Genomic DNA, 27,100 nt, shown 5'->3' with positions numbered 1-27,100 from the left:
AGGGCGCGCTTAGGCCCTCATAGATTTTTGTCCACATAAGCTATCCACGCCAAATTTGCGTCCTTTTTTTCCAACATCCTAGGGATTCTAGAGGTACCCAGACTTTGTGGGTTCCCCTGAAGGAGACCAAGAAATTAGCCAAAATACAGTAAAAATTTTGTTTTAAAAAAGAAAAAAATGGAAAAAAGGGCTGGAGAAGAAGGCTTGTGGTTTTTGTCCCTGAAATTGGCATCAACAAAGGGTTTGCACTGCTAAAATCACCAGCTTCCCAGCTTTCAGGGACAGGCAGACTTGAATCAGAAAACCCAATTTTTCAACACAATTTTGGCATTTTACTGGGACATACCCCATTTTTACGATTTTGTGTGCTTTTAGCCTCCTTCCAGTCAGTGACAGAAATGGGTGTGAAACCAATGCTGGGTCCCAGTAACCTAAACATTTTTTAAAAGAAGACAACATTCTGAATTCAGCAATGGGTAACTTGTGTAGATCTTACAAGTGTTTCCTACAGAAAATAACAACTGAAATAAAAAAAAAATATTGAAATTGAGAAGAAAAAAACAGCCATTTTCCTCTACGTTTTACTCTGTAACTTTTTTCTGCAATGTCAGATTTTTGAAAGCAATATACCATTACGCCTGCTGGACTCTTCTGGTTGCGGGGATATATAGGGCTTGTAGGTTCATCAAGAACCCTAGGTATCCAGAGAAAATAAATGAGCTGCACCTTGCAGTGGGTTTTCATTCTATACCGGGTATACTGCAATTAATTTGCCGAAGTATATAGAGTGAAAAATAGGTATCAAGAAAACCTTTCTATTTCCAAAATGGGCACAAGATAAGGAGTGAAGGAGCAGTGGTTATTTGCACATCTCTGAATTCTGGGGTGCCCACACTAGCATGCAAATTAAAGGGCATTTCTCAAATAGACGTCTTTTTTACACACTGTCTTATATTTGGAAGGAAAAAATGTAGATAAAGACAAGGGGCAGTAACTCTTGTTTTGCTATTCTATGTTTCCCCAAGTCTCCCGATAACATTTTTTACCTCACTTGTGTGGGTAGGCCTAGCGCCCGCGACAGGAAGTGCCCCAAAACACAACGTGGACACATCAAATTTTCCCAAAGAAAACCAAAACCTAGGTAAAAGACATTGTCATTTGCAACGCCAATAGCTCTAACTCTCACAAATGTGAGACCTTTCGCATTGCAAATGCTTGTTTTTTTGTGCAGGCAAGTGTGCGTGGAGCCTGCTTTGGTTCTTAAGACCTCAGACCTAAAGCAAAGCTTAGACAGAAACATAGCAATGTGCCCTTTGCACACAGTTAGAGATCCTACTAAATGGAGTCATATATAGGTCTGCACGGCCATTTTGCACAATTTTGTTGTGATATAAAGTTTCGGTAGAGCTCAATGAGAGCTGGTAGTTATGGCCGAGTGGTTAAGGTGATGGGCTTGAAATCCTTTGGGGGTTCCCTGCACGGGTTTGAATCCTGCTGACTACCTCTGTTGTTTATTTTAAACCTGATTTTTAAAATAACTGTGAAGAACACATTTACCAACTTTATTTGGGAAGATAGATAATTTACTTTAAATCTTTATTTAACAGAGGTTCGATTTTATTTTGCAGAGAGAAGAGCGGGTGACCGCGTGGGGAGAACAAATGATTTGTTAAACCTTCCATTTGAAGGTGATCTAAGCAGAATGAAGCAAAACAACAGCAGCGCCAATCAGCCGATTTCTTGGAGTCCACGGTTTAGGAGTTTACTTAGAAGGAGACTGTAAAAGAGTTTTAAAATTAGGGACCTATTGGAAGAGTCACTGTTTATGCAAATTGAAGGGTCAGAAGGGAGATGCGTCATTAAGATCTGTAAAAATCCATCTCTGGCAGCGGTGGGATTTGAACCCACGCCTCCAAAGAGACTGGAGCCTTAATCCAGCGCCTTAGACCGCTCGGCCACGCTACCTGTTGCTCTCAGTGTGTCTGTGCACTTCATGAGCACCGTAACCCTGAGTCTCCTCACTTAGTGTGGAAAGTCGAGTTGATAAACCATTTCATGGACATGATTACAATGTCGGGAGGGTGATGTGGTAATTGAAGGTTATCTCTCTTACTCAGTCACTGCACAAGTCTTCTCCCACCTGCTCGGACCTAGTGCAATCACCTTAAAAGACAACACTCTCCGAGCAATGACTTCCAACCAAGGTATAAGCACCTGCTCTACATAGGCAATGTGACTCCATCATTTTCTAATGAAACAAGTGTTCATACTGGTGGGCTCATTTCTTTGGGTGGGATCTAATGAATGAGCAGTTCATTCAAAAATAACTGAGGAGTTGCACGTATTCATGACATCAGCCCTATTGCCGCACCCAGTCTCCCCAACATACTGTTTAGCTTTCCAGTGACGTCATGTCTTGTGTGGCCTATTCACATTCCGCTGTTAATATTTTTTAGCCAATAGAATTTCACAGGCTCCCGTCTTTGAGCTCACATTGAAAAGGCACAAGTCCCAAAATGCAACCGGGTGCTGTTTAAAACTCCAGCACTGGTGGGCGGTGCCCCAGGTGACATGGGGTCCACCTGGATGCCCTGACTGCCTTTTCACGTGACAGTCACAGACACACACAGGACAGAGGTTCAAAAGCTATTCTGAAAGAAGTAAGGACAACAGGCCCACGTGAAACTAAACTTTTTAAACAGATGATTTTTGTTTCTATTGACCTGGTTCTCACTCGTTCTGCGCGCCAAGTCAAATGTAAATGAGCCCCGCAATAAAAATGCACAGAGGATGGTAAAATTCACTTCACTCTGCGCTCGTTGATGCTGAGAGCATGGTTGTCAGCCCGCACGCTTGTTATTTTGATGTGGAATTACTTGATTGCTTTGTGATAATTTTAATTACTCCGAATTGCAAGCTCCCCTACCCCAGTAATAATGTTTGAGGTATTGCTTCCCTACCACACCAACAAGGCCACCCTCTGACCAAGTCCTTTGCCTCTCTTCAGAACTACCATAAGCCCCTCCATGCACTAGGAACTTTTTGCTTGACGACCATCTAGGCGTCCTTGGAATATTGATATTTAGAAGTAACAATGTTTGTTTATTTTAACTAACTGACCTTTTTAGGGTCTCGCTTGATAGACTCTGTAGTATTCAGTAAAGGGCTTGGAGCCCGCATGTCTCTCACCATTTTTTTATTTATGTGGCACTCTTCTTTACAGTTTCCTAATTCATCAAGGCATGTCTTGCATCATTTCCGTTCCTCTCTGTAGAGCAGCGACCAAGCGTTGATTGATTCAGCTTAATCAGTGCCTGACCGCTGCTCCCCACCTGATCAAGGTACTATTTTTTCCTTTTACCTTCTAGTGCCCTGCAAACAGAAGGCTTGTGACTGGCAAAAACATGCCCAGCAGGACAACCAAAACTGTTAAGTTTTAAATTTAAATCGAACTTTCTTTTATTTTGCCAAATCGTCTTTTCCCACGTTCCACGCATGTTTTCTTTTGCTTTTGTTCGTGGGCACTCTTCTCAAAAGATGACGATTAGCTCGTTTAAAATATTGCAAATCAACAGTGTTTCTTTATTATGTGTAAATTCTGAAATTAATCTTTAACACATAATCCTGCGGTACACTTCAATCCACCCCACTCCAATCTTCCCCACTACAATCCACCCCATCCAGACCACTTCACCCACACTAATCCACCTCACTCCAGTCCAAATCACTCACCCGAATCCAATCCACTCTAACTCATCCTACTCCAATCCTCTCCACCCACCCCAAGCAAATCTGTCTCACTCCAATGTGCCCCACTATAATAAAAAACAATCTGCACCACTCCAAAACAATCTGTCCCACTTCGATCCAAAACAATCTGCCCCACTCCACTTCAAAACAATCTCCCCTACTCCAATTCAAAACAATCTACCCCACTGCAATCTGCTGCACTCCAATCAAAAACAAACTACCACACTGCAATCCAAAACAATCTGCCATACTGCAATCGAAAACAATCTGTCCCACCCAAGGCAGTGGTGGCTGGTGCACTTTGAAAGGAGTTGGTGGGAGGGAAAAATAGTTCATCTGAAGCTAAGTGAAGAAATTGGAATAAAATAGTGCATTTTAACCCCTTCGCTGCCAGCCTTTTCCCCCTCAGGTGCCAGGCATTTTTTTGGCTATTTGGGGCAGGGCGCGCTTAGGCCCTCATAGATTTTTGTCCACATAAGCTATCCACGCCAAATTTGCGTCCTTTTTTTCCAACATCCTAGGGATTCTAGAGGTACCCAGACTTTGTGGGTTCCCCTGAAGGAGACCAAGAAATTAGCCAAAATACAGTAAAAATTTTGTTTTAAAAAAGAAAAAAATGGTAAAAAGGGCTGGAGAAGAAGGCTTGTGGTTTTTGTCCCTGAAATTGGCATCAACAAAGGGTTTGCACTGCTAAAATCACCAGCTTCCCAGCTTTCAGGGACAGGCAGACTTGAATCAGAAAACCCAATTTTTCAACACAATTTTGGCATTTTACTGGGACATACCCCATTTTTACGATTTTGTGTGCTTTTAGCCTCCTTCCAGTCAGTGACAGAAATGGGTGTGAAACCAATGCTGGGTCCCAGTAACCTAAACATTTTTGAAAAGAAGACAACATTCTGAATTCAGCAATGGGTAACTTGTGTAGATCTTACAAGTGTTTCCTACAGAAAATAACAACTGAAATAAAAAAAAAAATATTGAAATTGAGAAGAAAAAAACAGCCATTTTCCTCTACGTTTTACTCTGTAACTTTTTTCTGCAATGTCAGATTTTTGAAAGCAATATACCATTACGCCTGCTGGACTCTTCTGGTTGCGGGGATATATAGGGCTTGTAGGTTCATCAAGAACCCTAGGTATCCAGAGAAAATAAATGAGCTGCACCTTGCAGTGGGTTTTCATTCTATACCGGGTATACTGCAATTAATTTGCCGAAGTATATAGAGTGAAAAATAGGTATCAAGAAAACCTTTCTATTTCCAAAATGGGCACAAGATAAGGAGTGAAGGAGCAGTGGTTATTTGCACATCTCTGAATTCTGGGGTGCCCACACTAGCATGCGAATTAAAGGGCATTTCTCAAATAGACGTCTTTTTTACACACTGTCTTATATTTGGAAGGAAAAAATGTAGATAAAGACAAGGGGCAGTAACTCTTGTTTTGCTATTCTATGTTTCCCCAAGTCTCCCGATAACATTTTTTACCTCACTTGTGTGGGTAGGCCTAGCGCCCGCGACAGGAAGTGCCCCAAAACACAACGTGGACACATCAAATTTTCCCGAAGAAAACCAAAACCTAGGTAAAAGACATTGTCATTTGCAACGCCAATAGCTCTAACTCTCACAAATGTGAGACCTTTCGCATTGCAAATGCTTGTTTTTTTGTGCAGGCAAGTGTGCGTGGAGCCTGCTTTGGTTCTTAAGACCTCAGACCTAAAGCAAAGCTTAGACAGAAACATAGCAATGTGCCCTTTGCACACAGTTAGAGATCCTACTAAATGGAGTCATATATAGGTCTGCACGGCCATTTTGCACAATTTTGTTGTGATATAAAGTTTCGGTAGAGCTCAATGAGAGCTGGTAGTTATGGCCGAGTGGTTAAGGTGATGGGCTTGAAATCCTTTGGGGGTTCCCTGCACGGGTTTGAATCCTGCTGACTACCTCTGTTGTTTATTTTAAACCTGATTTTTAAAATAACTGTGAAGAACACATTTACCAACTTTATTTGGGAAGATAGATAATTTACTTTAAATCTTTATTTAACAGAGGTTCGATTTTATTTTGCAGAGAGAAGAGCGGGTGACCGCGTGGGGAGAACAAATGATTTGTTAAACCTTCCATTTGAAGGTGATCTAAGCAGAATGAAGCAAAACAACAGCAGCGCCAATCAGCCGATTTCTTGGAGTCCACGGTTTAGGAGTTTACTTAGAAGGAGACTGTAAAAGAGTTTTAAAATTAGGGACCTATTGGAAGAGTCACTGTTTATGCAAATTGAAGGGTCAGAAGGGAGATGCGTCATTAAGATCTGTAAAAATCCATCTCTGGCAGCGGTGGGATTTGAACCCACGCCTCCAAAGAGACTGGAGCCTTAATCCAGCGCCTTAGACCGCTCGGCCACGCTACCTGTTGCTCTCAGTGTGTCTGTGCACTTCATGAGCACCGTAACCCTGAGTCTCCTCACTTAGTGTGGAAAGTCGAGTTGATAAACCATTTCATGGACATGATTACAATGTCGGGAGGGTGATGTGGTAATTGAAGGTTATCTCTCTTACTCAGTCACTGCACAAGTCTTCTCCCACCTGCTCGGACCTAGTGCAATCACCTTAAAAGACAACACTCTCCGAGCAATGACTTCCAACCAAGGTATAAGCACCTGCTCTACATAGGCAATGTGACTCCATCATTTTCTAATGAAACAAGTGTTCATACTGGTGGGCTCATTTCTTTGGGTGGGATCTAATGAATGAGCAGTTCATTCAAAAATAACTGAGGAGTTGCACGTATTCATGACATCAGCCCTATTGCCGCACCCAGTCTCCCCAACATACTGTTTAGCTTTCCAGTGACGTCATGTCTTGTGTGGCCTATTCACATTCCGCTGTTAATATTTTTTAGCCAATAGAATTTCACAGGCTCCCGTCTTTGAGCTCACATTGAAAAGGCACAAGTCCCAAAATGCAACCGGGTGCTGTTTAAAACTCCAGCACTGGTGGGCGGTGCCCCAGGTGACATGGGGTCCACCTGGATGCCCTGACTGCCTTTTCACGTGACAGTCACAGACACACACAGGACAGAGGTTCAAAAGCTATTCTGAAAGAAGTAAGGACAACAGGCCCACGTGAAACTAAACTTTTTAAATAGATGATTTTTGTTTCTATTGACCTGGTTCTCACTCGTTCTGCGCGCCAAGTCAAATGTAAATGAGCCCCGCAATAAAAATGCACAGAGGATGGTAAAATTCACTTCACTCTGCGCTCGTTGATGCTGAGAGCATGGTTGTCAGCCCGCACGCTTGTTATTTTGATGTGGAATTACTTGATTGCTTTGTGATAATTTTAATTACTCCGAATTGCAAGCTCCCCTACCCCAGTAATAATGTTTGAGGTATTGCTTCCCTACCACACCAACAAGGCCACCCTCTGACCAAGTCCTTTGCCTCTCTTCAGAACTACCATAAGCCCCTCCATGCACTAGGAACTTTTTGCTTGACGACCATCTAGGCGTCCTTGGAATATTGATATTTAGAAGTAACAATGTTTGTTTATTTTAACTAACTGACCTTTTTAGGGTCTCGCTTGATAGACTCTGTAGTATTCAGTAAAGGGCTTGGAGCCCGCATGTCTCTCACCATTTTTTTATTTATGTGGCACTCTTCTTTACAGTTTCCTAATTCATCAAGGCATGTCTTGCATCATTTCCGTTCCTCTCTGTAGAGCAGCGACCAAGCGTTGATTGATTCAGCTTAATCAGTGCCTGACCGCTGCTCCCCACCTGATCAAGGTACTATTTTTTCCTTTTACCTTCTAGTGCCCTGCAAACAGAAGGCTTGTGACTGGCAAAAACATGCCCAGCAGGACAAACAAAACTGTTAAGTTTTAAATTTAAATCGAACTTTCTTTTATTTTGCCAAATCGTCTTTTCCCACGTTCCACGCATGTTTTCTTTTGCTTTTGTTCGTGGGCACTCTTCTCAAAAGATGACGATTAGCTTGTTTAAAATATTGCAAATCAACAGTGTTTCTTTATTATGTGTAAATTCTGAAATTAATCTTTAACACATAATCCTGCGGTACACTTCAATCCACCCCACTCCAATCTTCCCCACTACAATCCACCCCATCCAGACCACTTCACCCACACTAATCCACCTCACTCCAGTCCAAATCACTCACCCGAATCCAATCCACTCTAACTCATCCTACTCCAATCCTCTCCACCCACCCCAAGCAAATCTGTCTCACTCCAATGTGCCCCACTATAATAAAAAACAATCTGCACCACTCCAAAACAATCTGTCCCACTTCGATCCAAAACAATCTGCCCCACTCCACTTCAAAACAATCTCCCCTACTCCAATTCAAAACAATCTACCCCACTGCAATCTGCTGCACTCCAATCAAAAACAAACTACCACACTGCAATCCAAAACAATCTGCCATACTGCAATCGAAAACAATCTGTCCCACCCAAGGCAGTGGTGGCTGGTGCACTTTGAAAGGAGTTGGTGGGAGGGAAAAATAGTTCATCTGAAGCTAAGTGAAGAAATTGGAATAAAATAGTGCATTTTAACCCCTTCGCTGCCAGCCTTTTCCCCCTCAGGTGCCAGGCATTTTTTTGGCTATTTGGGGCAGGGCGCGCTTAGGCCCTCATAGATTTTTGTCCACATAAGCTATCCACGCCAAATTTGCGTCCTTTTTTTCCAACATCCTAGGGATTCTAGAGGTACCCAGACTTTGTGGGTTCCCCTGAAGGAGACCAAGAAATTAGCCAAAATACAGTAAAAATTTTGTTTTAAAAAAGAAAAAAATGGAAAAAAGGGCTGGAGAAGAAGGCTTGTGGTTTTTGTCCCTGAAATTGGCATCAACAAAGGGTTTGCACTGCTAAAATCACCAGCTTCCCAGCTTTCAGGGACAGGCAGACTTGAATCAGAAAACCCAATTTTTCAACACAATTTTGGCATTTTACTGGGACATACCCCATTTTTACGATTTTGTGTGCTTTTAGCCTCCTTCCAGTCAGTGACAGAAATGGGTGTGAAACCAATGCTGGGTCCCAGTAACCTAAACATTTTTTAAAAGAAGACAACATTCTGAATTCAGCAATGGGTAACTTGTGTAGATCTTACAAGTGTTTCCTACAGAAAATAACAACTGAAATAAAAAAAAAATATTGAAATTGAGAAGAAAAAAACAGCCATTTTCCTCTACGTTTTACTCTGTAACTTTTTTCTGCAATGTCAGATTTTTGAAAGCAATATACCATTACGCCTGCTGGACTCTTCTGGTTGCGGGGATATATAGGGCTTGTAGGTTCATCAAGAACCCTAGGTATCCAGAGAAAATAAATGAGCTGCACCTTGCAGTGGGTTTTCATTCTATACCGGGTATACTGCAATTAATTTGCCGAAGTATATAGAGTGAAAAATAGGTATCAAGAAAACCTTTCTATTTCCAAAATGGGCACAAGATAAGGAGTGAAGGAGCAGTGGTTATTTGCACATCTCTGAATTCTGGGGTGCCCACACTAGCATGCAAATTAAAGGGCATTTCTCAAATAGACGTCTTTTTTACACACTGTCTTATATTTGGAAGGAAAAAATGTAGATAAAGACAAGGGGCAGTAACTCTTGTTTTGCTATTCTATGTTTCCCCAAGTCTCCCGATAACATTTTTTACCTCACTTGTGTGGGTAGGCCTAGCGCCCGCGACAGGAAGTGCCCCAAAACACAACGTGGACACATCAAATTTTCCCAAAGAAAACCAAAACCTAGGTAAAAGACATTGTCATTTGCAACGCCAATAGCTCTAACTCTCACAAATGTGAGACCTTTCGCATTGCAAATGCTTGTTTTTTTGTGCAGGCAAGTGTGCGTGGAGCCTGCTTTGGTTCTTAAGACCTCAGACCTAAAGCAAAGCTTAGACAGAAACATAGCAATGTGCCCTTTGCACACAGTTAGAGATCCTACTAAATGGAGTCATATATAGGTCTGCACGGCCATTTTGCACAATTTTGTTGTGATATAAAGTTTCGGTAGAGCTCAATGAGAGCTGGTAGTTATGGCCGAGTGGTTAAGGTGATGGGCTTGAAATCCTTTGGGGGTTCCCTGCACGGGTTTGAATCCTGCTGACTACCTCTGTTGTTTATTTTAAACCTGATTTTTAAAATAACTGTGAAGAACACATTTACCAACTTTATTTGGGAAGATAGATAATTTACTTTAAATCTTTATTTAACAGAGGTTCGATTTTATTTTGCAGAGAGAAGAGCGGGTGACCGCGTGGGGAGAACAAATGATTTGTTAAACCTTCCATTTGAAGGTGATCTAAGCAGAATGAAGCAAAACAACAGCAGCGCCAATCAGCCGATTTCTTGGAGTCCACGGTTTAGGAGTTTACTTAGAAGGAGACTGTAAAAGAGTTTTAAAATTAGGGACCTATTGGAAGAGTCACTGTTTATGCAAATTGAAGGGTCAGAAGGGAGATGCGTCATTAAGATCTGTAAAAATCCATCTCTGGCAGCGGTGGGATTTGAACCCACGCCTCCAAAGAGACTGGAGCCTTAATCCAGCGCCTTAGACCGCTCGGCCACGCTACCTGTTGCTCTCAGTGTGTCTGTGCACTTCATGAGCACCGTAACCCTGAGTCTCCTCACTTAGTGTGGAAAGTCGAGTTGATAAACCATTTCATGGACATGATTACAATGTCGGGAGGGTGATGTGGTAATTGAAGGTTATCTCTCTTACTCAGTCACTGCACAAGTCTTCTCCCACCTGCTCGGACCTAGTGCAATCACCTTAAAAGACAACACTCTCCGAGCAATGACTTCCAACCAAGGTATAAGCACCTGCTCTACATAGGCAATGTGACTCCATCATTTTCTAATGAAACAAGTGTTCATACTGGTGGGCTCATTTCTTTGGGTGGGATCTAATGAATGAGCAGTTCATTCAAAAATAACTGAGGAGTTGCACGTATTCATGACATCAGCCCTATTGCCGCACCCAGTCTCCCCAACATACTGTTTAGCTTTCCAGTGACGTCATGTCTTGTGTGGCCTATTCACATTCCGCTGTTAATATTTTTTAGCCAATAGAATTTCACAGGCTCCCGTCTTTGAGCTCACATTGAAAAGGCACAAGTCCCAAAATGCAACCGGGTGCTGTTTAAAACTCCAGCACTGGTGGGCGGTGCCCCAGGTGACATGGGGTCCACCTGGATGCCCTGACTGCCTTTTCACGTGACAGTCACAGACACACACAGGACAGAGGTTCAAAAGCTATTCTGAAAGAAGTAAGGACAACAGGCCCACGTGAAACTAAACTTTTTAAATAGATGATTTTTGTTTCTATTGACCTGGTTCTCACTCGTTCTGCGCGCCAAGTCAAATGTAAATGAGCCCCGCAATAAAAATGCACAGAGGATGGTAAAATTCACTTCACTCTGCGCTCGTTGATGCTGAGAGCATGGTTGTCAGCCCGCACGCTTGTTATTTTGATGTGGAATTACTTGATTGCTTTGTGATAATTTTAATTACTCCGAATTGCAAGCTCCCCTACCCCAGTAATAATGTTTGAGGTATTGCTTCCCTACCACACCAACAAGGCCACCCTCTGACCAAGTCCTTTGCCTCTCTTCAGAACTACCATAAGCCCCTCCATGCACTAGGAACTTTTTGCTTGACGACCATCTAGGCGTCCTTGGAATATTGATATTTAGAAGTAACAATGTTTGTTTATTTTAACTAACTGACCTTTTTAGGGTCTCGCTTGATAGACTCTGTAGTATTCAGTAAAGGGCTTGGAGCCCGCATGTCTCTCACCATTTTTTTATTTATGTGGCACTCTTCTTTACAGTTTCCTAATTCATCAAGGCATGTCTTGCATCATTTCCGTTCCTCTCTGTAGAGCAGCGACCAAGCGTTGATTGATTCAGCTTAATCAGTGCCTGACCGCTGCTCCCCACCTGATCAAGGTACTATTTTTTCCTTTTACCTTCTAGTGCCCTGCAAACAGAAGGCTTGTGACTGGCAAAAACATGCCCAGCAGGACAAACAAAACTGTTAAGTTTTAAATTTAAATCGAACTTTCTTTTATTTTGCCAAATCGTCTTTTCCCACGTTCCACGCATGTTTTCTTTTGCTTTTGTTCGTGGGCACTCTTCTCAAAAGATGATGATTAGCTTGTTTAAAATATTGCAAATCAACAGTGTTTCTTTATTATGTGTAAATTCTGAAATTAATCTTTAACACATAATCCTGCGGTACACTTCAATCCACCCCACTCCAATCTTCCCCACTACAATCCACCCCATCCAGACCACTTCACCCACACTAATCCACCTCACTCCAGTCCAAATCACTCACCCGAATCCAATCCACTCTAACTCATCCTACTCCAATCCTCTCCACCCACCCCAAGCAAATCTGTCTCACTCCAATGTGCCCCACTATAATAAAAAACAATCTGCACCACTCCAAAACAATCTGTCCCACTTCGATCCAAAACAATCTGCCCCACTCCACTTCAAAACAATCTCCCCTACTCCAATTCAAAACAATCTACCCCACTGCAATCTGCTGCACTCCAATCAAAAACAAACTACCACACTGCAATCCAAAACAATCTGCCATACTGCAATCGAAAACAATCTGTCCCACCCAAGGCAGTGGTGGCTGGTGCACTTTGAAAGGAGTTGGTGGGAGGGAAAAATAGTTCATCTGAAGCTAAGTGAAGAAATTGGAATAAAATAGTGCATTTTAACCCCTTCGCTGCCAGCCTTTTCCCCCTCAGGTGCCAGGCATTTTTTTGGCTATTTGGGGCAGGGTGCGCTTAGGCCCTCATAGATTTTTGTCCACATAAGCTATCCACGCCAAATTTGCGTCCTTTTTTTCCAACATCCTAGGGATTCTAGAGGTACCCAGACTTTGTGGGTTCCCCTGAAGGAGACCAAGAAATTAGCCAAAATACAGTAAAAATTTTGTTTTAAAAAAGAAAAAAATGGAAAAAAGGGCTGGAGAAGAAGGCTTGTGGTTTTTGTCCCTGAAATTGGCATCAACAAAGGGTTTGCACTGCTAAAATCACCAGCTTCCCAGCTTTCAGGGACAGGCAGACTTGAATCAGAAAACCCAATTTTTCAACACAATTTTGGCATTTTACTGGGACATACCCCATTTTTACGATTTTGTGTGCTTTTAGCCTCCTTCCAGTCAGTGACAGAAATGGGTGTGAAACCAATGCTGGGTCCCAGTAACCTAAACATTTTTTAAAAGAAGACAACATTCTGAATTCAGCAATGGGTAACTTGTGTAGATCTTACAAGTGTTTCCTACAGAAAATAACAACTGAAATAAAAAAAAAATATTGAAATTGAGAAGAAAAAAACAGCCATTTTCCTCTACGTTTTACTCTGTAACTTTTTTCTGCAATGTCAGATTTTTGAAAGCAATATACCATTACGCCTGCTGGACTCTTCTGGTTGCGGGGATATATAGGGCTTGTAGGTTCATCAAGAACCCTAGGTATCCAGAGAAAATAAATGAGCTGCACCTTGCAGTGGGTTTTCATTCTATACCGGGTATACTGCAATTAATTTGCCGAAGTATATAGAGTGAAAAATAGGTATCAAGAAAACCTTTCTATTTCCAAAATGGGCACAAGATAAGGAGTGAAGGAGCAGTGGTTATTTGCACATCTCTGAATTCTGGGGTGCCCACACTAGCATGCAAATTAAAGGGCATTTCTCAAATAGACGTCTTTTTTACACACTGTCTTATATTTGGAAGGAAAAAATGTAGATAAAGACAAGGGGCAGTAACTCTTGTTTTGCTATTCTATGTTTCCCCAAGTCTCCCGATAACATTTTTTACCTCACTTGTGTGGGTAGGCCTAGCGCCCGCGACAGGAAGTGCCCCAAAACACAACGTGGACACATCAAATTTTCCCAAAGAAAACCAAAACCTAGGTAAAAGACATTGTCATTTGCAACGCCAATAGCTCTAACTCTCACAAATGTGAGACCTTTCGCATTGCAAATGCTTGTTTTTTTGTGCAGGCAAGTGTGCGTGGAGCCTGCTTTGGTTCTTAAGACCTCAGACCTAAAGCAAAGCTTAGACAGAAACATAGCAATGTGCCCTTTGCACACAGTTAGAGATCCTACTAAATGGAGTCATATATAGGTCTGCACGGCCATTTTGCACAATTTTGTTGTGATATAAAGTTTCGGTATAGCTCAATGAGAGCTGGTAGTTATGGCCGAGTGGTTAAGGTGATGGGCTTGAAATCCTTTGGGGGTTCCCTGCACGGGTTTGAATCCTGCTGACTACCTCTGTTGTTTATTTTAAACCTGATTTTTAAAATAACTGTGAAGAACACATTTACCAACTTTATTTGGGAAGATAGATAATTTACTTTAAATCTTTATTTAACAGAGGTTCGATTTTATTTTGCAGAGAGAAGAGCGGGTGACCGCGTGGGGAGAACAAATTATTTGTTAAACCTTCCATTTGAAGGTGATCTAAGCAGAATGAAGCAAAACAACAGCAGCGCCAATCAGCCGATTTCTTGGAGTCCACGGTTTAGGAGTTTACTTAGAAGGAGACTGTAAAAGAGTTTTAAAATTAGGGACCTATTGGTAGAGTCACTGTTTATGCAAATTGAAGGGTCAGAAGGGAGATGCGTCATTAAGATCTGTAAAAATCCATCTCTGGCAGCGGTGGGATTTGAACCCACGCCTCCAAAGAGACTGGAGCCTTAATCCAGCGCCTTAGACCGCTCGGCCACGCTACCTGCTGCTCTCAGTGTGTCTGTGCACTTGATGAGCACCGCAACCCTGAGCCTCCTCACTGAGTGTGGAAAGTCGAGTTGATAAACCATTTCATGGACATGATTACAATGTCGGGAGGGTGATGTGGTAATTGAAGGTTATCTCTCTTACTCAGTCACTGCACAAGTCTTCTCCCACCTGCTCGGACCTAGTGCAATCACCTTAAAAGACAACACTCTCCGAGCAATGACTTCCAACCAAGGTATAAGCACCTGCTCTACATAGGCAATGTGACTCCATCATTTTCTAATGAAACAAGTGTTCATACTGGTGGGCTCATTTCTTTGGGTGGGATCTAATGAATGAGCAGTTCATTCAAAAATAACTGAGGAGTTGCACGTATTCATGACATCAGCCCTATTGCCGCACCCAGTCTCCCCAACATACTGTTTAGCTTTCCAGTGACGTCATGTCTTGTGTGGCCTATTCACATTCCGCTGTTAATATTTTTTAGCCAATAGAATTTCACAGGCTCCCGTCTTTGAGCTCACATTGAAAAGGCACAAGTCCCAAAATGCAACCGGGTGCTGTTTAAAACTCCAGCACTGGTGGGCGGTGCCCCAGGTGACATGGGGCCCACCTGGATGCTCTGACTGCCTTTCACGTGACAGTCACAGACACACACAGGACAGAGGTTCAAAAGCTATTCTGAAAGAAGTAAGGACAACAGGCCCACGTGAAACTAAACTTTTTAAATAGATGATTTTTGTTTCTATTGACCTGGTTCTCACTCGTTCTGCGCGCCAAGTCAAATGTAAATGAGCCCCGCAATAAAAATGCACAGAGGATGGTAAAATTCACTTCACTCTGCGCTCGTTGATGCTGAGAGCATGGTTGTCAGCCCGCACGCTTGTTATTTTGATGTGGAATTACTTGATTGCTTTGTGATAATTTTCATTACTCCGAATTGCAAGCTCCCCTACCCCAGTAATAACGTTTGAGGTATTGCTTCCCTACCACACCAACAAGGCCACCCTCTGACCAAGTCCTTTGCCTCTCTTCAGAACTACCATAAGCCCCTCCATGCACTAGGAACTTTTTGCTTGACGACCATCTAGGCGTCCTTGGAATATTGATATTTAGAAGTAACAATGTTTGTTTATTTTAACTAACTGACCTTTTTAGGGTCTCGCTTGATAGACTCTGTAGCATTCAGTAAAGGGCTTGGAGCCCGCATGTCTCTCACCATTTTTTTATTTATGTGGCACTCTTCTTTACAGTTTCCTAATTCATCAAGGCATGTCTTGCATCATTTCCGTTCCTCTCTGTAGAGCAGCGACCAAGCGTTGATTGATTCAGCTTAATCAGTGCCTGACCGCTGCTCCCCACCTGATCAAGGTACTATTTTTTCCTTTTACCTTCTAGTGCCCTGCAAACAGAAGGCTTGTGACTGGCAAAAACATGCCCAGCAGGACAACCAAAACTGTTAAGTTTTAAATTTAAATCGAACTTTCTTTTATTTTGCCAAATCGTCTTTTCCCACGTTCCACGCATGTTTTCTTTTGCTTTTGTTCGTGGGCACTCTTCTCAAAAGATGACGATTAGCTCGTTTAAAATATTGCAAATCAACAGTGTTTCTTTATTATGTGTAAATTCTGAAATTAATCTTTAACACATAATCCTGCGGTACACTTCAATCCACCCCACTCCAATCTTCCCCACTACAATCCACCCCATCCAGACCACTTCACCCACACTAATCCACCTCACTCCAGTCCAAATCACTCACCCGAATCCAATCCACTCTAACTCATCCTACTCCAATCCTCTCCACCCACCCCAAGCAAATCTGTCTCACTCCAATGTGCCCCACTATAATAAAAAACAATCTGCACCACTCCAAAACAATCTGTCCCACTTCGATCCAAAACAATCTGCCCCACTCCACTTCAAAACAATCTCCCCTACTCCAATTCAAAACAATCTACCCCACTGCAATCTGCTGCACTCCAATCAAAAACAAACTACCACACTGCAATCCAAAACAATCTGCCATACTGCAATCGAAAACAATCTGTCCCACCCAAGGCAGTGGTGGCTGGTGCACTTTGAAAGGAGTTGGTGGGAGGGAAAAATAGTTCATCTGAAGCTAAGTGAAGAAATTGGAATAAAATAGTGCATTTTAACCCCTTCGCTGCCAGCCTTTTCCCCCTCAGGTGCCAGGCATTTTTTTGGCTATTTGGGGCAGGGCGCGCTTAGGCCCTCATAGATTTTTGTCCACATAAGCTATCCACGCCAAATTTGCGTCCTTTTTTTCCAACATCCTAGGGATTCTAGAGGTACCCAGACTTTGTGGGTTCCCCTGAAGGAGACCAAGAAATTAGCCAAAATACAGTAAAAATTTTGTTTTAAAAAAGAAAAAAATGGTAAAAAGGGCTGGAGAAGAAGGCTTGTGGTTTTTGTCCCTGAAATTGGCATCAACAAAGGGTTTGCACTGCTAAAATCACCAGCTTCCCAGCTTTCAGGGACAGGCAGACTTGAATCAGAAAACCCAATTTTTCAACACAATTTTGGCATTTTACTGGGACATACCCCATTTTTACGATTTTGTGTGCTTTTAGCCTCCTTCCAGTCAGTGACAGAAATGGGTGTGAAACCAATGCTGGGTCCCAGTAACCTAAACATTTTTGAAAAGAAGACAACATTCTGAATTCAGCAATGGGTAACTTGTGTAGATCTTACAAGTGTTTCCTACAGAAAATAACAACTGAAATAAAAAAAAAAATATTGAAATTGAGAAGAAAAAAACAGCCATTTTCCTCTACGTTTTACTCTGTAACTTTTTTCTGCAATGTCAGATTTTTGAAAGCAATATACCATTACGCCTGCTGGACTCTTCTGGTTGCGGGGATATATAGGGCTTGTAGGTTCATCAAGAACCCTAGGTATCCAGAGAAAATAAATGAGCTGCACCTTGCAGTGGGTTTTCATTCTATACCGGGTATACTGCAATTAATTTGCCGAAGTATATAGAGTGAAAAATAGGTATCAAGAAAACCTTTCTATTTCCAAAATGGGCACAAGATAAGGAGTGAAGGAGCAGTGGTTATTTGCACATCTCTGAATTCTGGGGTGCCCACACTAGCATGCGAATTAAAGGGCATTTCTCAAATAGACGTCTTTTTTACACACTGTCTTATATTTGGAAGGAAAAAATGTAGATAAAGACAAGGGGCAGTAACTCTTGTTTTGCTATTCTATGTTTCCCCAAGTCTCCCGATAACATTTTTTACCTCACTTGTGTGGGTAGGCCTAGCGCCCGCGACAGGAAGTGCCCCAAAACACAACGTGGACACATCAAATTTTCCCGAAGAAAACCAAAACCTAGGTAAAAGACATTGTCATTTGCAACGCCAATAGCTCTAACTCTCACAAATGTGAGACCTTTCGCATTGCAAATGCTTGTTTTTTTGTGCAGGCAAGTGTGCGTGGAGCCTGCTTTGGTTCTTAAGACCTCAGACCTAAAGCAAAGCTTAGACAGAAACATAGCAATGTGCCCTTTGCACACAGTTAGAGATCCTACTAAATGGAGTCATATATAGGTCTGCACGGCCATTTTGCACAATTTTGTTGTGATATAAAGTTTCGGTAGAGCTCAATGAGAGCTGGTAGTTATGGCCGAGTGGTTAAGGTGATGGGCTTGAAATCCTTTGGGGGTTCCCTGCACGGGTTTGAATCCTGCTGACTACCTCTGTTGTTTATTTTAAACCTGATTTTTAAAATAACTGTGAAGAACACATTTACCAACTTTATTTGGGAAGATAGATAATTTACTTTAAATCTTTATTTAACAGAGGTTCGATTTTATTTTGCAGAGAGAAGAGCGGGTGACCGCGTGGGGAGAACAAATGATTTGTTAAACCTTCCATTTGAAGGTGATCTAAGCAGAATGAAGCAAAACAACAGCAGCGCCAATCAGCCGATTTCTTGGAGTCCACGGTTTAGGAGTTTACTTAGAAGGAGACTGTAAAAGAGTTTTAAAATTAGGGACCTATTGGAAGAGTCACTGTTTATGCAAATTGAAGGGTCAGAAGGGAGATGCGTCATTAAGATCTGTAAAAATCCATCTCTGGCAGCGGTGGGATTTGAACCCACGCCTCCAAAGAGACTGGAGCCTTAATCCAGCGCCTTAGACCGCTCGGCCACGCTACCTGTTGCTCTCAGTGTGTCTGTGCACTTCATGAGCACCGTAACCCTGAGTCTCCTCACTTAGTGTGGAAAGTCGAGTTGATAAACCATTTCATGGACATGATTACAATGTCGGGAGGGTGATGTGGTAATTGAAGGTTATCTCTCTTACTCAGTCACTGCACAAGTCTTCTCCCACCTGCTCGGACCTAGTGCAATCACCTTAAAAGACAACACTCTCCGAGCAATGACTTCCAACCAAGGTATAAGCACCTGCTCTACATAGGCAATGTGACTCCATCATTTTCTAATGAAACAAGTGTTCATACTGGTGGGCTCATTTCTTTGGGTGGGATCTAATGAATGAGCAGTTCATTCAAAAATAACTGAGGAGTTGCACGTATTCATGACATCAGCCCTATTGCCGCACCCAGTCTCCCCAACATACTGTTTAGCTTTCCAGTGACGTCATGTCTTGTGTGGCCTATTCACATTCCGCTGTTAATATTTTTTAGCCAATAGAATTTCACAGGCTCCCGTCTTTGAGCTCACATTGAAAAGGCACAAGTCCCAAAATGCAACCGGGTGCTGTTTAAAACTCCAGCACTGGTGGGCGGTGCCCCAGGTGACATGGGGTCCACCTGGATGCCCTGACTGCCTTTTCACGTGACAGTCACAGACACACACAGGACAGAGGTTCAAAAGCTATTCTGAAAGAAGTAAGGACAACAGGCCCACGTGAAACTAAACTTTTTAAATAGATGATTTTTGTTTCTATTGACCTGGTTCTCACTCGTTCTGCGCGCCAAGTCAAATGTAAATGAGCCCCGCAATAAAAATGCACAGAGGATGGTAAAATTCACTTCACTCTGCGCTCGTTGATGCTGAGAGCATGGTTGTCAGCCCGCACGCTTGTTATTTTGATGTGGAATTACTTGATTGCTTTGTGATAATTTTAATTACTCCGAATTGCAAGCTCCCCTACCCCAGTAATAATGTTTGAGGTATTGCTTCCCTACCACACCAACAAGGCCACCCTCTGACCAAGTCCTTTGCCTCTCTTCAGAACTACCATAAGCCCCTCCATGCACTAGGAACTTTTTGCTTGACGACCATCTAGGCGTCCTTGGAATATTGATATTTAGAAGTAACAATGTTTGTTTATTTTAACTAACTGACCTTTTTAGGGTCTCGCTTGATAGACTCTGTAGTATTCAGTAAAGGGCTTGGAGCCCGCATGTCTCTCACCATTTTTTTATTTATGTGGCACTCTTCTTTACAGTTTCCTAATTCATCAAGGCATGTCTTGCATCATTTCCGTTCCTCTCTGTAGAGCAGCGACCAAGCGTTGATTGATTCAGCTTAATCAGTGCCTGACCGCTGCTCCCCACCTGATCAAGGTACTATTTTTTCCTTTTACCTTCTAGTGCCCTGCAAACAGAAGGCTTGTGACTGGCAAAAACATGCCCAGCAGGACAAACAAAACTGTTAAGTTTTAAATTTAAATCGAACTTTCTTTTATTTTGCCAAATCGTCTTTTCCCACGTTCCACGCATGTTTTCTTTTGCTTTTGTTCGTGGGCACTCTTCTCAAAAGATGACGATTAGCTTGTTTAAAATATTGCAAATCAACAGTGTTTCTTTATTATGTGTAAATTCTGAAATTAATCTTTAACACATAATCCTGCGGTACACTTCAATCCACCCCACTCCAATCTTCCCCACTACAATCCACCCCATCCAGACCACTTCACCCACACTAATCCACCTCACTCCAGTCCAAATCACTCACCCGAATCCAATCCACTCTAACTCATCCTACTCCAATCCTCTCCACCCACCCCAAGCAAATCTGTCTCACTCCAATGTGCCCCACTATAATAAAAAACAATCTGCACCACTCCAAAACAATCTGTCCCACTTCGATCCAAAACAATCTGCCCCACTCCACTTCAAAACAATCTCCCCTACTCCAATTCAAAACAATCTACCCCACTGCAATCTGCTGCACTCCAATCAAAAACAAACTACCACACTGCAATCCAAAACAATCTGCCATACTGCAATCGAAAACAATCTGTCCCACCCAAGGCAGTGGTGGCTGGTGCACTTTGAAAGGAGTTGGTGGGAGGGAAAAATAGTTCATCTGAAGCTAAGTGAAGAAATTGGAATAAAATAGTGCATTTTAACCCCTTCGCTGCCAGCCTTTTCCCCCTCAGGTGCCAGGCATTTTTTTGGCTATTTGGGGCAGGGCGCGCTTAGGCCCTCATAGATTTTTGTCCACATAAGCTATCCACGCCAAATTTGCGTCCTTTTTTTCCAACATCCTAGGGATTCTAGAGGTACCCAGACTTTGTGGGTTCCCCTGAAGGAGACCAAGAAATTAGCCAAAATACAGTAAAAATTTTGTTTTAAAAAAGAAAAAAATGGAAAAAAGGGCTGGAGAAGAAGGCTTGTGGTTTTTGTCCCTGAAATTGGCATCAACAAAGGGTTTGCACTGCTAAAATCACCAGCTTCCCAGCTTTCAGGGACAGGCAGACTTGAATCAGAAAACCCAATTTTTCAACACAATTTTGGCATTTTACTGGGACATACCCCATTTTTACGATTTTGTGTGCTTTTAGCCTCCTTCCAGTCAGTGACAGAAATGGGTGTGAAACCAATGCTGGGTCCCAGTAACCTAAACATTTTTTAAAAGAAGACAACATTCTGAATTCAGCAATGGGTAACTTGTGTAGATCTTACAAGTGTTTCCTACAGAAAATAACAACTGAAATAAAAAAAAAATATTGAAATTGAGAAGAAAAAAACAGCCATTTTCCTCTACGTTTTACTCTGTAACTTTTTTCTGCAATGTCAGATTTTTGAAAGCAATATACCATTACGCCTGCTGGACTCTTCTGGTTGCGGGGATATATAGGGCTTGTAGGTTCATCAAGAACCCTAGGTATCCAGAGAAAATAAATGAGCTGCACCTTGCAGTGGGTTTTCATTCTATACCGGGTATACTGCAATTAATTTGCCGAAGTATATAGAGTGAAAAATAGGTATCAAGAAAACCTTTCTATTTCCAAAATGGGCACAAGATAAGGAGTGAAGGAGCAGTGGTTATTTGCACATCTCTGAATTCTGGGGTGCCCACACTAGCATGCAAATTAAAGGGCATTTCTCAAATAGACGTCTTTTTTACACACTGTCTTATATTTGGAAGGAAAAAATGTAGATAAAGACAAGGGGCAGTAACTCTTGTTTTGCTATTCTATGTTTCCCCAAGTCTCCCGATAACATTTTTTACCTCACTTGTGTGGGTAGGCCTAGCGCCCGCGACAGGAAGTGCCCCAAAACACAACGTGGACACATCAAATTTTCCCAAAGAAAACCAAAACCTAGGTAAAAGACATTGTCATTTGCAACGCCAATAGCTCTAACTCTCACAAATGTGAGACCTTTCGCATTGCAAATGCTTGTTTTTTTGTGCAGGCAAGTGTGCGTGGAGCCTGCTTTGGTTCTTAAGACCTCAGACCTAAAGCAAAGCTTAGACAGAAACATAGCAATGTGCCCTTTGCACACAGTTAGAGATCCTACTAAATGGAGTCATATATAGGTCTGCACGGCCATTTTGCACAATTTTGTTGTGATATAAAGTTTCGGTAGAGCTCAATGAGAGCTGGTAGTTATGGCCGAGTGGTTAAGGTGATGGGCTTGAAATCCTTTGGGGGTTCCCTGCACGGGTTTGAATCCTGCTGACTACCTCTGTTGTTTATTTTAAACCTGATTTTTAAAATAACTGTGAAGAACACATTTACCAACTTTATTTGGGAAGATAGATAATTTACTTTAAATCTTTATTTAACAGAGGTTCGATTTTATTTTGCAGAGAGAAGAGCGGGTGACCGCGTGGGGAGAACAAATGATTTGTTAAACCTTCCATTTGAAGGTGATCTAAGCAGAATGAAGCAAAACAACAGCAGCGCCAATCAGCCGATTTCTTGGAGTCCACGGTTTAGGAGTTTACTTAGAAGGAGACTGTAAAAGAGTTTTAAAATTAGGGACCTATTGGAAGAGTCACTGTTTATGCAAATTGAAGGGTCAGAAGGGAGATGCGTCATTAAGATCTGTAAAAATCCATCTCTGGCAGCGGTGGGATTTGAACCCACGCCTCCAAAGAGACTGGAGCCTTAATCCAGCGCCTTAGACCGCTCGGCCACGCTACCTGTTGCTCTCAGTGTGTCTGTGCACTTCATGAGCACCGTAACCCTGAGTCTCCTCACTTAGTGTGGAAAGTCGAGTTGATAAACCATTTCATGGACATGATTACAATGTCGGGAGGGTGATGTGGTAATTGAAGGTTATCTCTCTTACTCAGTCACTGCACAAGTCTTCTCCCACCTGCTCGGACCTAGTGCAATCACCTTAAAAGACAACACTCTCCGAGCAATGACTTCCAACCAAGGTATAAGCACCTGCTCTACATAGGCAATGTGACTCCATCATTTTCTAATGAAACAAGTGTTCATACTGGTGGGCTCATTTCTTTGGGTGGGATCTAATGAATGAGCAGTTCATTCAAAAATAACTGAGGAGTTGCACGTATTCATGACATCAGCCCTATTGCCGCACCCAGTCTCCCCAACATACTGTTTAGCTTTCCAGTGACGTCATGTCTTGTGTGGCCTATTCACATTCCGCTGTTAATATTTTTTAGCCAATAGAATTTCACAGGCTCCCGTCTTTGAGCTCACATTGAAAAGGCACAAGTCCCAAAATGCAACCGGGTGCTGTTTAAAACTCCAGCACTGGTGGGCGGTGCCCCAGGTGACATGGGGTCCACCTGGATGCCCTGACTGCCTTTTCACGTGACAGTCACAGACACACACAGGACAGAGGTTCAAAAGCTATTCTGAAAGAAGTAAGGACAACAGGCCCACGTGAAACTAAACTTTTTAAATAGATGATTTTTGTTTCTATTGACCTGGTTCTCACTCGTTCTGCGCGCCAAGTCAAATGTAAATGAGCCCCGCAATAAAAATGCACAGAGGATGGTAAAATTCACTTCACTCTGCGCTCGTTGATGCTGAGAGCATGGTTGTCAGCCCGCACGCTTGTTATTTTGATGTGGAATTACTTGATTGCTTTGTGATAATTTTAATTACTCCGAATTGCAAGCTCCCCTACCCCAGTAATAATGTTTGAGGTATTGCTTCCCTACCACACCAACAAGGCCACCCTCTGACCAAGTCCTTTGCCTCTCTTCAGAACTACCATAAGCCCCTCCATGCACTAGGAACTTTTTGCTTGACGACCATCTAGGCGTCCTTGGAATATTGATATTTAGAAGTAACAATGTTTGTTTATTTTAACTAACTGACCTTTTTAGGGTCTCGCTTGATAGACTCTGTAGTATTCAGTAAAGGGCTTGGAGCCCGCATGTCTCTCACCATTTTTTTATTTATGTGGCACTCTTCTTTACAGTTTCCTAATTCATCAAGGCATGTCTTGCATCATTTCCGTTCCTCTCTGTAGAGCAGCGACCAAGCGTTGATTGATTCAGCTTAATCAGTGCCTGACCGCTGCTCCCCACCTGATCAAGGTACTATTTTTTCCTTTTACCTTCTAGTGCCCTGCAAACAGAAGGCTTGTGACTGGCAAAAACATGCCCAGCAGGACAAACAAAACTGTTAAGTTTTAAATTTAAATCGAACTTTCTTTTATTTTGCCAAATCGTCTTTTCCCACGTTCCACGCATGTTTTCTTTTGCTTTTGTTCGTGGGCACTCTTCTCAAAAGATGATGATTAGCTTGTTTAAAATATTGCAAATCAACAGTGTTTCTTTATTATGTGTAAATTCTGAAATTAATCTTTAACACATAATCCTGCGGTACACTTCAATCCACCCCACTCCAATCTTCCCCACTACAATCCACCCCATCCAGACCACTTCACCCACACTAATCCACCTCACTCCAGTCCAAATCACTCACCCGAATCCAATCCACTCTAACTCATCCTACTCCAATCCTCTCCACCCACCCCAAGCAAATCTGTCTCACTCCAATGTGCCCCACTATAATAAAAAACAATCTGCACCACTCCAAAACAATCTGTCCCACTTCGATCCAAAACAATCTGCCCCACTCCACTTCAAAACAATCTCCCCTACTCCAATTCAAAACAATCTACCCCACTGCAATCTGCTGCACTCCAATCAAAAACAAACTACCACACTGCAATCCAAAACAATCTGCCATACTGCAATCGAAAACAATCTGTCCCACCCAAGGCAGTGGTGGCTGGTGCACTTTGAAAGGAGTTGGTGGGAGGGAAAAATAGTTCATCTGAAGCTAAGTGAAGAAATTGGAATAAAATAGTGCATTTTAACCCCTTCGCTGCCAGCCTTTTCCCCCTCAGGTGCCAGGCATTTTTTTGGCTATTTGGGGCAGGGTGCGCTTAGGCCCTCATAGATTTTTGTCCACATAAGCTATCCACGCCAAATTTGCGTCCTTTTTTTCCAACATCCTAGGGATTCTAGAGGTACCCAGACTTTGTGGGTTCCCCTGAAGGAGACCAAGAAATTAGCCAAAATACAGTAAAAATTTTGTTTTAAAAAAGAAAAAAATGGAAAAAAGGGCTGGAGAAGAAGGCTTGTGGTTTTTGTCCCTGAAATTGGCATCAACAAAGGGTTTGCACTGCTAAAATCACCAGCTTCCCAGCTTTCAGGGACAGGCAGACTTGAATCAGAAAACCCAATTTTTCAACACAATTTTGGCATTTTACTGGGACATACCCCATTTTTACGATTTTGTGTGCTTTTAGCCTCCTTCCAGTCAGTGACAGAAATGGGTGTGAAACCAATGCTGGGTCCCAGTAACCTAAACATTTTTTAAAAGAAGACAACATTCTGAATTCAGCAATGGGTAACTTGTGTAGATCTTACAAGTGTTTCCTACAGAAAATAACAACTGAAATAAAAAAAAAATATTGAAATTGAGAAGAAAAAAACAGCCATTTTCCTCTACGTTTTACTCTGTAACTTTTTTCTGCAATGTCAGATTTTTGAAAGCAATATACCATTACGCCTGCTGGACTCTTCTGGTTGCGGGGATATATAGGGCTTGTAGGTTCATCAAGAACCCTAGGTATCCAGAGAAAATAAATGAGCTGCACCTTGCAGTGGGTTTTCATTCTATACCGGGTATACTGCAATTAATTTGCCGAAGTATATAGAGTGAAAAATAGGTATCAAGAAAACCTTTCTATTTCCAAAATGGGCACAAGATAAGGAGTGAAGGAGCAGTGGTTATTTGCACATCTCTGAATTCTGGGGTGCCCACACTAGCATGCAAATTAAAGGGCATTTCTCAAATAGACGTCTTTTTTACACACTGTCTTATATTTGGAAGGAAAAAATGTAGATAAAGACAAGGGGCAGTAACTCTTGTTTTGCTATTCTATGTTTCCCCAAGTCTCCCGATAACATTTTTTACCTCACTTGTGTGGGTAGGCCTAGCGCCCGCGACAGGAAGTGCCCCAAAACACAACGTGGACACATCAAATTTTCCCAAAGAAAACCAAAACCTAGGTAAAAGACATTGTCATTTGCAACGCCAATAGCTCTAACTCTCACAAATGTGAGACCTTTCGCATTGCAAATGCTTGTTTTTTTGTGCAGGCAAGTGTGCGTGGAGCCTGCTTTGGTTCTTAAGACCTCAGACCTAAAGCAAAGCTTAGACAGAAACATAGCAATGTGCCCTTTGCACACAGTTAGAGATCCTACTAAATGGAGTCATATATAGGTCTGCACGGCCATTTTGCACAATTTTGTTGTGATATAAAGTTTCGGTATAGCTCAATGAGAGCTGGTAGTTATGGCCGAGTGGTTAAGGTGATGGGCTTGAAATCCTTTGGGGGTTCCCTGCACGGGTTTGAATCCTGCTGACTACCTCTGTTGTTTATTTTAAACCTGATTTTTAAAATAACTGTGAAGAACACATTTACCAACTTTATTTGGGAAGATAGATAATTTACTTTAAATCTTTATTTAACAGAGGTTCGATTTTATTTTGCAGAGAGAAGAGCGGGTGACCGCGTGGGGAGAACAAATGATTTGTTAAACCTTCCATTTGAAGGTGATCTAAGCAGAATGAAGCAAAACAACAGCAGCGCCAATCAGCCGATTTCTTGGAGTCCACGGTTTAGGAGTTTACTTAGAAGGAGACTGTAAAAGAGTTTTAAAATTAGGGACCTATTGGTAGAGTCACTGTTTATGCAAATTGAAGGGTCAGAAGGGAGATGCGTCATTAAGATCTGTAAAAATCCATCTCTGGCAGCGGTGGGATTTGAACCCACGCCTCCAAAGAGACTGGAGCCTTAATCCAGCGCCTTAGACCGCTCGGCCACGCTACC

At 42.3% G+C, this 27,100-nt stretch overlaps 7 non-coding genes across 7 annotated transcripts; all 7 read right to left on the bottom strand.

Annotated features, from left to right (window-relative positions):
* Positions 1–1,883: 1,883 nt before the first annotated feature.
* On the bottom strand, positions 1,884–1,965 carry TRNAL-AAG (transfer RNA leucine (anticodon AAG)). Its single transcript has one exon. It is a non-coding gene; the product is annotated as a tRNA-Leu (tRNA).
* Positions 1,966–6,073: 4,108 nt separating this feature from the next.
* Positions 6,074–6,155, bottom strand: TRNAL-AAG (transfer RNA leucine (anticodon AAG)). Its single transcript has one exon. It is a non-coding gene; the product is annotated as a tRNA-Leu (tRNA).
* A 4,107-nt stretch (positions 6,156–10,262) lies between these two features.
* On the bottom strand, positions 10,263–10,344 carry TRNAL-AAG (transfer RNA leucine (anticodon AAG)). The gene has a single exon. It is a non-coding gene; the product is annotated as a tRNA-Leu (tRNA).
* Positions 10,345–14,451: 4,107 nt separating this feature from the next.
* Positions 14,452–14,533, bottom strand: TRNAL-AAG (transfer RNA leucine (anticodon AAG)). The gene has a single exon. It is a non-coding gene; the product is annotated as a tRNA-Leu (tRNA).
* Positions 14,534–18,640: 4,107 nt separating this feature from the next.
* Positions 18,641–18,722, bottom strand: TRNAL-AAG (transfer RNA leucine (anticodon AAG)). Its single transcript has one exon. It is a non-coding gene; the product is annotated as a tRNA-Leu (tRNA).
* A 4,107-nt stretch (positions 18,723–22,829) lies between these two features.
* TRNAL-AAG (transfer RNA leucine (anticodon AAG)) lies at positions 22,830–22,911 on the bottom strand. The gene has a single exon. It is a non-coding gene; the product is annotated as a tRNA-Leu (tRNA).
* Positions 22,912–27,018: 4,107 nt separating this feature from the next.
* TRNAL-AAG (transfer RNA leucine (anticodon AAG)) lies at positions 27,019–27,100 on the bottom strand. Its single transcript has one exon. It is a non-coding gene; the product is annotated as a tRNA-Leu (tRNA).

This window comes from Pleurodeles waltl, unplaced genomic scaffold (assembly GCF_031143425.1).
Source record: "Pleurodeles waltl isolate 20211129_DDA unplaced genomic scaffold, aPleWal1.hap1.20221129 scaffold_183, whole genome shotgun sequence".
NCBI lineage: Eukaryota > Metazoa > Chordata > Amphibia > Caudata > Salamandridae > Pleurodeles > Pleurodeles waltl.
Note: the sequence above shows the minus strand (reverse complement) of the source record. Positions and strands in the feature narration are given on the sequence as shown.